General features: G+C 35.8%; 1 protein-coding gene across 11 annotated transcripts in view; it reads right to left on the bottom strand.

Moving 5' to 3' along the window:
• LOC143235125 (uncharacterized) overlaps positions 1-13,401 on the bottom strand; it is a 332,951-nt gene that overhangs the window by 281,024 nt on the left and 38,526 nt on the right. The window contains exon 1 of one of the 11 annotated variants that reach the window (XM_076472975.1): positions 11,613-11,808. The exons of the other annotated variants lie outside the window; for them this stretch is intronic. The gene's annotated coding sequence lies outside the window, so the exon portion shown is untranslated. Of the gene's footprint in view, positions 1-11,612; positions 11,809-13,401 lie in introns of those variants that run through there. 11 annotated transcript variants of the gene reach the window in all.

Below are 13,401 nucleotides of genomic sequence, written 5' to 3'. Positions count from 1 at the left end.
CCTTGACTTGTTTACTATAGCTGTAACCAAGTGTACCACTGCAACCTTGACTTGTTTACTATAGCTGTCACAAAGTGTACTATTGTAACATTAACTTGCTTACTGTATCTATATCCAAGTGTACAATTGAAACCTTCCCTTGTTTACTGAATCTGTAACCAAGTGTACTAGTGTAACCTTAACTTGTTTACCTTACCTGTAACCAGGTGTACTAGGGCAACCTTGTTTTGTTTACTTTACCTGTAACCAAGTGTTCTACTGCAACCTTGACTTCTTTGCTACCGCTGTAACGAAGTGTACTATGGCAAACTTAACTTCATTACTACAGCTGTAACAAAGGGTACTATGGCAACCTTAACTTGTTTACTACAGCTGTAACAAAGGGTACTATGGCAACCTTAACTTGTTTACTACAGCTGTAACCAAGTGTACTAGTGTAATCTTTACTTGTTTCCTACAGCTGTAACCAAGTGTACTACTGCAAAATTTTTTTTTTACTGCAGCTATAATCAAGTGTAATATGGCAACTTTAACTTCTTTACTACAGCTGTAACCAAGTGAACCAGTGTGACCTTAACTTGTTTACTGTACCTATAACCAAGTGTACTAGTGTAACCTTAACTTGTTTACTGTACATCTAACCAAGTGCACTACTGCAACCTTGACTTGTTTACAAAAGCTGTTACCAAGTGTACTATTGTCACCTTAACTTGTTTACTACAGCCATAATCAAGTGTACCTTGACTTGTTTACAACAGCCATAATAAAGTGAACCTTGACTTGTGTACTACAATTGTAACCAAGTGTACTACTGCAACCTTGACTTGTTTACTATAGCTGTCAAAAAGTGTACTATTGTCACCTTAACTTGTTTACTACAGCCATAATCAAGTGTTCCTTGACATGTTTACAACAGCCATAATCAAGTGTACCTTGACTTGTTTACTATAGCTGTAACAAAATGTACTAGTGCAACCTTGTCTTGTTTACTACAGCTCTAAACAAGAGTACTAGTGCAACCTTGGCTTCCTTACTAGAGCTGTAACCAAGTGTACCTTGTCTGGTTTACAACAATTCTAAACAAGTGTACCTTAAATTGTTTACTATAGCTGTAACCAAATGTACTAGTGTAAACTTAACTTGTTTACTACAGCTGTAACCAAGTGTACTACAGCAACTATAACTTCTTTACTACAGCTGTAACCAAATGTACTAGTGCAACCTTAACTTGTTAACTACAGCTGTAACCAAGTGTACTAGTGCAACCATAACTTCTTTACTACAGCTGTAACCAAGTGTACTATGGCAACCTTAACTTGTTTACTATATCTGTCACCAATTGTAATATTGTAATCTTAACTAGTTTATTACAGCCATAATGAAGTGTACCTTGACTTGTTTACTGTAGCTGTAACCAAATGTACTAGTGTAAACTTAACTTGTTTACTACAACTGTAACCAAGTGTACTACAGCAACTAACTTCTTTACTACAGCTGTAATCAAGTGTACTAGTGCAACCTTAACTTGTTCACTACAGCTGTAACCATTTGTACTATGGCAACCTTAACTTGTTTATAACAGCTGTAACCAAGTGTACTATTGCAACTTTGGCTTCCTTACTACAGCTGTAACCAAGTGACCTTGTCTTGTTTACTACAATTCTAACCAAGTGTATCTTAACTTGTTTACTATAGCTCTAACCAAATGTACTAGTGTAAAATTAACTTGTTTACTACAGCTGTAACCAAGTGTACTACAGCAACTATAACTTCTTTACTACAGCTGTAATCAAGTGTACTAGTGCAACCTTAACTTGTTCACTACAGCTGTAACCATTTGTACTATGGCAACCTTAACTTGTTTAATATAGCTGGAAACAAGTGTACTACTGCAACCAACCCTTGTTTACTATAGCTGTCACCAAGTGTACTATTGTAACATTAACTTGTTTACTACAGCCATAATCAAGTGTACCTTGACTTGTTTACTACAGTTGTAACCAAGTGTACCTTCACATGTTCACTATAGCTGTAACCAAATGTACTAGTGCAACCTTAACTTGTTAACTACAGCTGTAACCAAGTGTACTAGTGCAACCATAACTTCTTTACTACAGCTGTAACCAAGTGTACTATGGCAACCTTAACTTATTTACTATATCTGTCATTAAATTGTAATATTGTAATCTTAACTAGTTTATTACAGCCATAATCAAGTGTACCTTGACTTGTTTACTACAGCTGTAACCAAACCTTGACGTACTAGTGTAAACTAGTAACTTGTTTACTACAACTGTAACCAAGTGTACTACAGCAACTATAACTTCTTTACTACAGCTGTAATCAAGTGTACTAGTGCAACCTTAACTTGTTTACTACAGCTGTAACCATTTGTACTATGGCAACCTTAACTTGTTTACTATAGCTGGAACCAAGTGTACTACTGCAACCAACCCTTGTTTACTATAGCTGTCACCAAGTGTACTATTGTAACATTAACTTGTTTACTACAGCCATAATCAAGTGTACCTTGACTTGTTTACTATAGTTGTAAACAAAGTGTACCTTGACTTGTTCACTATAGCTGTAATCAAATGTACTAGTGTAAACTTAACTTGTTTACTACAGCTGTAACCAAGTGTACTACTGCAACCTTGACTTCCTTACTACAGCTGTAACAAAGTGTACTATAGCAAATTTAACTTCTTTACTACAGCTGTAACCAAATGTACTAGTGTAAACTTAACTTGTTTACTACAGCTGTAACCAAGTGTACTACTGCAACCTTGACTTCCTTACTACAGCTGTAACCAAGTGTACTATAGCAAATTTAACTTATTTACTACAGCTGTAACCAGGTGTATTAGTGCAACCTTAACTTGTTTACTACAGCTGTAACCAACTGTACCAGTGTAACCTTAACTTCTTTACTGTATCTGTAACCAAGTCTACTAGTGTAACCTTAACTTGTTTACTGTATCCATAATCAAGTGTACTAGTGTAACCTTAACTTCTTTACTTATCCTGTATATTTACTTTACCTTGTTTACTGAATCTGTAACCAAGTGTACTAAAGTAACTTTAACTTGTTTACCTTACCTGTAACCAAGTGTACTATGGCAACCTTAACTTGTTTACTACAGCTGTAACCAAGTGTACTATAGAAACTTTAACTTCTTTACTACAGCTGTAACCAAGTGTAGTACTCAACCTTAACTTGCTTACTGTATCTGTAACCAAGTGTACTACTGCAACTTTAATTTGTTTACTGTATCCTTAATCAAGTGTACCTGTGTGCAACCTTAACTTGTTTAGTACAGCTGTAACCAAGCGTACTACTGCAACCTTAACTTGTTTAGTATCTGTAACCAAGTGTACTAGTGTAACCTTAACTTGTTTAGCATCTGTAACCAAGTGTACTAGTGTAACCTTAACTTGTTTACTGTACCTGTAACCAAGTGTAGTAGTGTAACCTTAAATTGTTTACTGTACCTATAACCAGGTGTACTAGTGTAACCTTAACTTATTTACTTTACCTGTAACTAAGTGTAGTAGTGTAACCTTAACTTGTTTACTATAGCTGTCACCAAGTATACTATTGTAACCTAGAGTTGTATACTTTACCTGTAACCAAATGTACTACTGCAACCTTTATTTGTTTATTAGAGCTGTCACCAAGTGTACTATTGTAAGTTTAACTTCTTTACTACAGCCATAATCAAGTATACATTGACTTGTATACTACAGTTGTAACCCAGTGTGCCTTAACTTGTTTACTACAGCTGTAACCGAGAGTACTACTGCAACCTTGACTTCCTTACTACAGCTGTAACCAAGTGAACTATAGCAAATTCAACTTCTTTACTACAGTTGTAACCAGGTGTACTAGTGTAACCTTGACGTGTTTACTATAGCTGTAACCAAGTGTACTAGTGCAACCCTAACTTGTTTACTACAGCTGTTACCAAGTGTACTACTCAACCTTAACTTGCTTACTGTATCTATATCCAAGTGTACCATTGAAACCTTACCTTGTTTACTGTATCTGTAACCAAGTGTACTAGTGTAACCTTAACTTGTTTACCTTACCTGTAACCAGGTGTACTAGGGCAACCTTGTTTTGTTTACTTTACCTGTAACCAAGTGTTCTACTGCAACCTTGACTTCTTTGCTACCGCTGTAACGAAGTGTACTATGGCAAACTTAACTTGATTACTACAGCTGTAACAAAGGGTACTATGGCAACCTTAACTTGTTTACTACAGCTGTAACAAAGGGTACTATGGCAACCTTAACTTGTTTACTACAGCTGTAACCAAGTGTACTAGTGTAATCTTTACTTGTTTCCTACAGCTGTAACCAAGTGTACTACTGTAAACTTTTTTCCTTTCCTTACTGCAGCTGTAATCAAGTGTACTTTTTACTACAGCTGTAACAAGTGAACTAGTGTGACCTTGTTTACTACAGCAGTAACAAGGTGTATTAGTGTAACCATGACTTGTTTACTACAGCTATAACCAAGAGTACTACTGTAACCTTAACTTCTTTACTACAGCTGTAACCAAGTGAACCAGTGTGACCTTAACTTGTTTACCTTAACTTGTTTACTGTACCTATAACCAAGTGTACTAGTGTAACCTTAACTTGTTTACTACAATTGTAACCAAGTGTACTACTGCAACCTTGACTTGTTTACTATAGCTGTAACCAAGTGTACTATTGTCACCTTAACTTGTTTACTACAGCCATAATCAAGAGTACCTTGACTTGTTTACAACAGCCATAATCAAGTGTACCTTGACTTGTTTACTACAGCTGTAACCAAGTGTACTACAGCAACTATAACCTTGACTTGTTTACTAACCTTAGCTGTAACCAAGCTGTACTAAGTGTAACCTTAACTTGTTTACTACAGCTGTAACCAAGTGTACTATGGCAACCTTAACTTTCCTTACTACTGTCACCAATGTAACCAAGTGTACCTTGTCTGGTTTACTACACTGTAGCTGTAACCAAGTGTACTAGTGTAAACTTAACTTGTTTACTACAGCTGTAACCAAGTGTACTAGTGTAACCTTAACTTGTTTACTACAGCTGTAACCAAGTGTACTACTGCAACCTTAACTTATTTACTACAGCTGTAACCAAGTGTACTAGTGCAACCTTAACTTGTTTACTACAGCTGTAACCAATGTACTAGTGCAACCTAAACTTCTTTACTACAGCTGTAACCAAGTGTACCACTGCAACCTTAACTTGTTTACTATAGCTGTCACCAAGTGTACTATTGTAACTTAACTTGTTTACTACAGCTGTAATCAAGTGTACTAGTGCAACCTTGTTGTTTACTATAGCTGTAACCAAATGTACTAGTGTAACCTTAACTTGTTTACTACAGCTGTAACCAAGTGTACTAGTGTAACCTTAACTTGTTTACTATAGCTGTAACCAAGTGTACTATTGTAACCTTAACTTGTTTACTACAGCCATAACCAAGTGTACCTTGACTTGTTTACTACAGTTGTAACCAAGTGTACTACCTTGTTCTTGTTTACTATAGCTGTAACCAAGTGTACTACAGCAACCATTAACTTGTTTACTACAGCTGTAACCAAGTGTACTACAGCAACTTAAACTTGTTTACTACAGCTGTAACCAAGTGTAACTAGTGCAACCTTAACTTGTTTACTACAGCTGTAACCAAGTGTACTATGGCAACCTTAACTTGTTTACTATAGCTGTAACCAAGTGTACTATTGTAACTTTAACTTGTTTTACTACAGCTGTAACCAAGTGTACTACTCAACCTTAACTTGTTTACTACAGCTGTAACCAAGTGTACTACTGCAACCTTAACTTGTTTACTTACTACAGCTGTAACCAAGTGTAACTATAGCAACCTTAACTTCTTTACTACAGCTGTAACCAAGTGTACTAGTGTAACCTTAACTTGTTTACTACAGCTGTAACCTTAAGTGTACTAGTGCAACCTTAACTTGTTTACTACAGCTGTAACCAAGTGTACTACTGCAACCTTGACTTGTTTACTATAGCTGTCACCAAGTGTATTATTGTAACCTTGACTTGTTTACTTTACCTGTAACCAAATGTACTACTGCAACCTTAACTTGTTTACTACTGTACCAAGTGTACTATTGTAACATTAACTTGTTTACTACAGACATAATTAAGTGTACCTTGACTTGTTTACTATAGCTGTAACCAAGTGTACTAGTTTACTATAGCAACCTTAACTTGTTTACTACAGCTGTAACCAAGTGTACTACTGCAACCTTAACTTGTTTACTGTACAAAGTGTACTATAACCAAGTGTACTATATTGAAACCTTACCTTGTTTACTGTATCTGTAACCAAGTGTACTAGTGTAACCTTAACTTGTTTACTTACCTGTAACCAGGTGTACTAGGGCAACCTTGTTTTGTTTACTTTACCTGTAACCAAGTGTTCTACTGCAACCTTGACTTCTTTGCTACCGCTGTAACGAAGTGTACTATGGCAAACTTAACTTCATTACTACAGCTGTAACAAAGGGTACTATGGCAACCTTAACTTGTTTACTACAGCTGTAACAAAGGGTACTATGGCAACCTTAACTTGTTTACTACAGCTGTAACCAAGTGTACTAGTGTAATCTTTACTTGTTTCCTACAGCTGTAACCAAGTGTACTACTGCAAACTTTTTTCCTTACTGCAGCTATAATCAAGTGTAATATGGCAACTTTAACTTCTTTACTACAGCTGTAACCAAGTGAACCAGTGTGACCTTAACTTGTTTACTGTACCTATAACCAAGTGTACTAGTGTAACCTTAACTTGTTTACTGTACCTCTAACCAAGTGCACTACTGCAACCTTGACTTGTTTACAAAAGCTGTTACCAAGTGTACTATTGTCACCTTAACTTGTTTACTACAGCCATAATCAAGTGTACCTTGACTTGTTTACAACAGCCATAATAAAGTGAACCTTGACTTGTGTACTACAATTGTAACCAAGTGTACTACTGCAACCTTGACTTGTTTACTATAGCTGTCAAAAAGTGTACTATTGTCACCTTAACTTGTTTACTACAGCCATAATCAAGTGTACCTTTACTTGTTTACAACAGCCATAATCAAGTGTACCTTGACTTGTTTACTACAGTTGTAACCAAGTGTACCTTGACTTGTTTACTATAGCTGTAACCAAATGTACTAGTGCAACCTTGTCTTGTTTACTACAGCTCTAAACAAGTGTACTAGTGCAACCTTGGCTTCCTTACTAGAGCTGTAACCAAGTGTACCTTGTCTGGTTTACTACAATTCTAAACAAGTGTACCTTAAATTGTTTACTATAGCTGTAACCAAATGTACTAGTGTAAACTTAACTTGTTTACTACAGCTGTAACCAAGTGTACTACAGCAACTATAACTTCTTTACTACAGCTGTAACCAAATGTACTAGTGCAACCTTAACTTGTTAACTACAGCTGTAACCAAGTGTACTAGTGCAACCATAACTTCTTTACTACAGCTGTAACCAAGTGTACTATGGCAACCTTAACTTGTTTACTATATCTGTCACCAATTGTAATATTGTAATCTTAACTAGTTTATTACAGCCATAATGAAGTGTACCTTGACTTGTTTACTGTAGCTGTAACCAAATGTACTAGTGTAAACTTAACTTGTTTACTACAACTGTAACCAAGTGTACCAGTGTAACCTTAGCTTGTTTATAACAGCTGTAACCAAGTGTACTACTGCAACCTTAACTTGTTTACTACAGCTGTAACCAAGTGTACCTTGTCTTGTTTACTACAATTCTAACCAAGTGTACCTTAACTTGTTTACTATAGCTGTAACCAAGTGTACTACAGCAACTATAACTTCTTTACTACAGCTGTAACCAAGTGTACTACAGCAACTATAACTTCTTTACTACAGCTGTAACCATTTGTACTATGGCAACCTTAACTTGTTTACTATAGCTGGAACCAAGTGTACTACTGCAACCAACCCTTGTTTACTTTCGCTGTCACCAAGTGTACTATTGTAACATTAACTTGTTTACTACAGTTGTAACCAAGTGTACCTTGACTTGTTCACTATAGCTGTAACCAAATGTACTAGTGTAAACTTAACTTGTTTACTACAGCTGTAACCAAGTGTACTACTGCAACCTTGACTTCTTTACTACAGCTGTAACCAGGTGTATTAGTGTATCCTTAACTTGTTTACTACAGCTGTAACCAAGTGAACCAGTGTGACCTTAACTTGCTTACTGTATCTGTAATTAAGTGAACCAGTGTGACCTTAACTTGCTTATTGTATCTGTAACCAAGTGTACCAGTGTAACCTTAACTTCTTTACTGTATCTGTAACCAAGTCTACTAGTGTAACCTTAACTTGTTTACTGTATCCATAATCAAGTGTACTAGTGTAACCATAACTTCTTTACTTATCCTGTATATTTACTTTACCTTGTTTACTGTATCTGTAACCAAGTGTTCTAAAGAAACTTTAACTTGTTTACCTTACCTGTAACCAAGTGTACTATGGCAACCTTAACTTGTTTACTACAGCTGTAACCAAGTGTACTATGGAAACTTTAACTTCTTTACTACAGCTGTAACCAAGTGTACTACTCAACCTTAACTTGCTTACTGTATCTGTAATCAAGTGTACTACTGCAACTTTAATTTGTTTACTGTATCCTTAATCAAGTGTACGAGTGAAACCTTAACTTGTTTACTACAGCTGTAACCTTGTACTTGCAACCTTACTTCCTTACTACAGCTGTAACCAAGTGTACTACTGCAACCTTAACTTGTTTAGTACAGCTGTAACCAAGCGTACTACTGCAACCTTAACTTGTTTAGTATCTGTAACCAAGTGTACTAGTGTAACGTTAACTTGTTTAGCATCTGTAACCAAGTATACTAGTGTAACCTTAATTTGTTTACTGTACCTGTAACCAAATGTACTAGTGTAAACTTATCTTGTTTACTACAGCTGTAACCAAGTGTACTAGTGCAATTTTGACTTGTTTCTATAGCTGTCACCAAGTGTACTATTGTAACCTTGACTTGTTTACTTTACCTGTAACCAAATGTACTACTGCAACCTTTATTTGTTTATTAGAGCTGTCACCAAGTGTACTATTGTAACCTTAACTTGTTTACTACAGCCATAATCAAGTGTACTAGTGTAACCTTAACTTGTTTACTACAGCTGTAACCAAGTGTACTACTGCAACCTTAACTTGTTCAGTATCAGTAACCAAGTGTACTAGTGTAACCTTAACTTGTTTACCACAGCTGTAACCAAGTGTACTATGGCAACTTTAACTTGTTTACTACAGCTGTAAACAGGTGTACTAGTGTAACCTTGACTTGTTTACTACAGCTATAACCAAGAGTACTACTGCAACTTTAAATTCTTTACTACAGCTGTAACCATGTGTACTACTGCAACCTTAACTTTTTAAGTATCTGTAACCAAGTGCACACTAGTGTAACCTTAACTTGTTTACTGTACCTGTAACCAAGTGTACTAGTGTAACCTTAACTTGTTTACTGTACCCATAACCAAGTGTACTAGTGTAATCTTAACTTGTTTACTTTACTTGTAACCAAGTGTACTAGAGTAACATTAACTTGTTTACCTTACCTGTAACCATGTGTACCAGTGCAACCTTTACTTGTTTACTGCATCTATAACCAAGTGTACTAATGCAACCTTAACTTGTTTACTGTACCTGTAACCAAGTGTACTAATGTAATCTTAACGTGTTTAATTTACCTGTAACCAAGTGTACTATTGTAACCTTATTTTGTTTACTACAGCCATAATCAAGTGTACCTTGACTTGTTTACTACAGCCATAATCAAGTGTACCTTGACTTGTTTACTAGAGCTGTAACCAAGTGTACTAGTGCAACCTTAACTTGTTTACTACAGCTGTAACCAAGTGTACTGGTGTAACCTAGTCTTGTTTACTACAGCTGTAACCAAGTGTACTAGTGTAACCTAGACTTGTTTACTACAGCTGAAATCAAGTGAACTAGTTTAACCTAGACTTGTTTACTAGAGCTGTAACCAAGTGTACTAGTGTAAGCTTAACTTCTTTACTACAGCTGTAACCAAGTGTACTATGGCAACCTTAACTTCTTTACTACAGCTGTAACCAAGTGTATTATGGCAACCTTAACTTGTTTACTACAGCTGTAACCAAGTGTACTAGTGTAACCTTAACTTGTTTACTGCAGCTGTAACCAAGTGTACTACTCAACCTTAACTTGCTGACTGTATCTGTTACCAACTGTACTTGTGTAACCTTAACTTGTTTACTGTATCTGTAACCAAGTGTATTAGTGTAACCTTTTTTTCCTTACTACAGCTGGAACGAAGTGTACTATGGCAACTTTAACTTGTTTACTACAGCTATAACCAAGTGTACTTCTGCAACTTTAACTTCTTTACTACAGCTGTAGTGAAGTGGACCTTGACTTGTTTACTACAGTTGTAACCAAGTGTACTAGTGGAATCTTACCTTGTTTACTTCAGCTGTAACCAAGTGTACTAGTGTAACCTAGACTTGTTTACTACAGCTGTAACCAAGTGTACTATGGCAACCTTAACTTGTTTACTACAGCTGTAACCAAGTGTACTAGTGCAACCTTAACTTGTTTACTACAGCTGTAACCAAGTGTACTATGGCAACCTTAACTTGTTTACTATAGCTGTAACCAAGTGTACTACTCAACCTTAACTTGCTGACTGTATCTGTAACCAAGTGTACTAGTGTAACCTTAACTTGTTTACTACAGCTGTAACCATGTGTACTACTGCAACCTTAACTTGTTTACTGTGTCTGTAACTAAGTGTACTATTGCAATCTTAACTTGTTTACTACAGCCATAACCAAGTGTACGTTGACTTGTTTACTATAGCTGTAACTATGTGTACTAGTGTAAAGTTAACTTGTTTACTGTATCTATAACCAAGTGTACTAGTGTAAACTTAATTTGTTTACTGTATCTGTAACCAAGTGTAGTAGTGTAACCTTAACTTGTTTACTGTATCTGTAACCAAGTGTACTAGTGTAACCTTGACTTCTTTACTGTAGCTGTAACCAAGTGTAGTTGTGAAACGTTAATTTGTTTACTGTACCTGTAACCAAATATATTAACACAAACGTAACCTACTTGATATATCTGTAAGTAAGTGTACAAATGAAACTTTAATTTATGTCTCTAACTAAAGTGAATAGTGCAACCTTAACTTGTTTACTATATCTGTTACCAAGTGTACTGGCACAACCTGAACCAATGTACTAGATCTGTAACTAAGCGTACTTGTGAAACGTTAACCAGCGATGTAATTGTTAATGAGTATTATATCTCAAACTTGTTAATGTAAATATGAATTTTGTTTTCTTTATTCTCAGGTAACAATTTAACAATAATCTTGTGGCTTAGTGCAATATAGAACATAGTTTTTTCACTACGTTCGTGTAACTCATACATAAAATATTATTTATGTACCTGCAGTTAAACCTTTTATGTTGTATTAATTAAGTACAAAAATCTGGAACATATCTTGAAATTACCTGATACAAAACTGGCATGTTCTTTTGTTGATGGTCAACTGCTCCTGTTTCAAAATACTGAACAAATATACAGCTACAATGCACATAAAAAAGTATTCGTATTTCTATTTTCTTAAAAAAAAGGAACGTAAAAATGATTTGAAATTTAAAATAATATTGCAAAACCAACTACTAGCTGCTTTTCGCGATCTCTGCGTTACAATGTCAGTTGTTTCATCTCGAAACTATGCCACAACGTACGATCAATTTCTGTGGCCCAGATATTTATATCTGCCATCTACCGTCTTTAAATGAAACTATACTATTTTATATACATTTTGGACAATGAGTTGAGAACTTGAACCGATAACGCTAATGTGATATACAGTACTGTACGAAAGTGTTAGAACGAAGTCAAAAAATTAGATTTCAGGTTATTTTAAAAGAAAAAAGGAAAGTAAATCAGAGGTGAATCATATTTAATACAACAGAAATTCAGCGGAAGTACTAGAGTTCAGTAAACAGTTAATATACTGTTCCCCCTTTTGTTTTAATAACTGCAAACGGCCTCTTAGGTATTGTTGCAACATATTTAATCAATGTGTCCTTTGGAATTTTACTCCAAATGTCTCTAATATACTCCCATAAAGTTTCTTTGGAAGTGCCTTTTGATTTATTCATTATCTCATATATTTTGCAAATGTCTCATGTTGCCTCAGAAGAAAAAAACCCTCAAACCATCACATTGCCTCCCCCATGCTTTACGGCCTGGCATGGCCAAGCGCGTAAGGCGTGCGACTCGTAATCCGAGGGTCGCGGGTTCGCGCCCGCGTCGTGCTAAACATGCTCGCCCTCCCAGCCGTGGGGGCGTATAATGTGACAGTCAATCCCACTATTCGTTGGTAAAAGAGTAGCCCAAGAGTTGGCGGTGGGTGGTGATGACTAGCTGCCTTCCCTCTAGTCTTAAACTGCTAAATTAGGGACGGCTAGCACAGATAGCCCTCGAGTAGCTTTGTGCGAAATTCCAAAACAAAAAAAACAAAAACCCCATGCTTCACGGTAGGTACTTTGCACTGAAGTAAGTATTTTCACCTTTCTTTCACCGGACATACAACCTACGCTGAGCAAAATAATTCAAACTTGGACTCATCAGTCCATAATACACTTTTCCAATATCAACAGTCCAATTTTTGTAATTTTTAAAACAAATTTCAGTCTTTTGACAATATCTGCAGACCGAAATAAAGGTTTTTTAAACTGCTATATGACTAGATAATCCAATCACGTTGAGTCATCTCGATATTGTAGGTCTGGATATTGATGGTAGTCTTCCTTCTGTCCTAAAGCCTGTATAAACAAAGGTACTTAACATCAGTATCATTAAGTTTAGGTGTTCTACATGTTTTTTTCCTATTTAAAAATTTACCTATTTCGGTCAAACAATCTAGTGTTTGGGATGCATTTCAAGTCTGCAGCAACTGTTGGAAAGTCCACTCTCTACTCTACTGACAATTCTATACGCATTTGGACCGTGGCATAACAGCAATGCTTAATATATAGTGTTAAACACTGTTTTTACCAAGGTTAACGCTTTTTTTTTTAACCAAGGTTTATTTGTGGAGTTGTTCATTCAAGAAGAATCCTTATGACATGCCTTTGGTACAAGTACATGGGAATTCTAAATAATAAGTATTTTCACCCTGGTTCATTCAACTGTCAACAGAGGTCACTGAAGCATTACCATAGTATCGAAATTTAGATTTTGTAGTAGCATGGAAGAATTAGCCTCACAGAACGGAAAGAATGACCA

This window comes from Tachypleus tridentatus, chromosome 12, assembly GCF_004210375.1.
Source record: "Tachypleus tridentatus isolate NWPU-2018 chromosome 12, ASM421037v1, whole genome shotgun sequence".
In the NCBI taxonomy this organism is placed as follows: domain Eukaryota; kingdom Metazoa; phylum Arthropoda; class Merostomata; order Xiphosura; family Limulidae; genus Tachypleus; species Tachypleus tridentatus.
The sequence above is the reverse complement of the archived record's forward strand: the minus strand, read 5'-3'. Positions and strand labels throughout refer to the sequence as shown.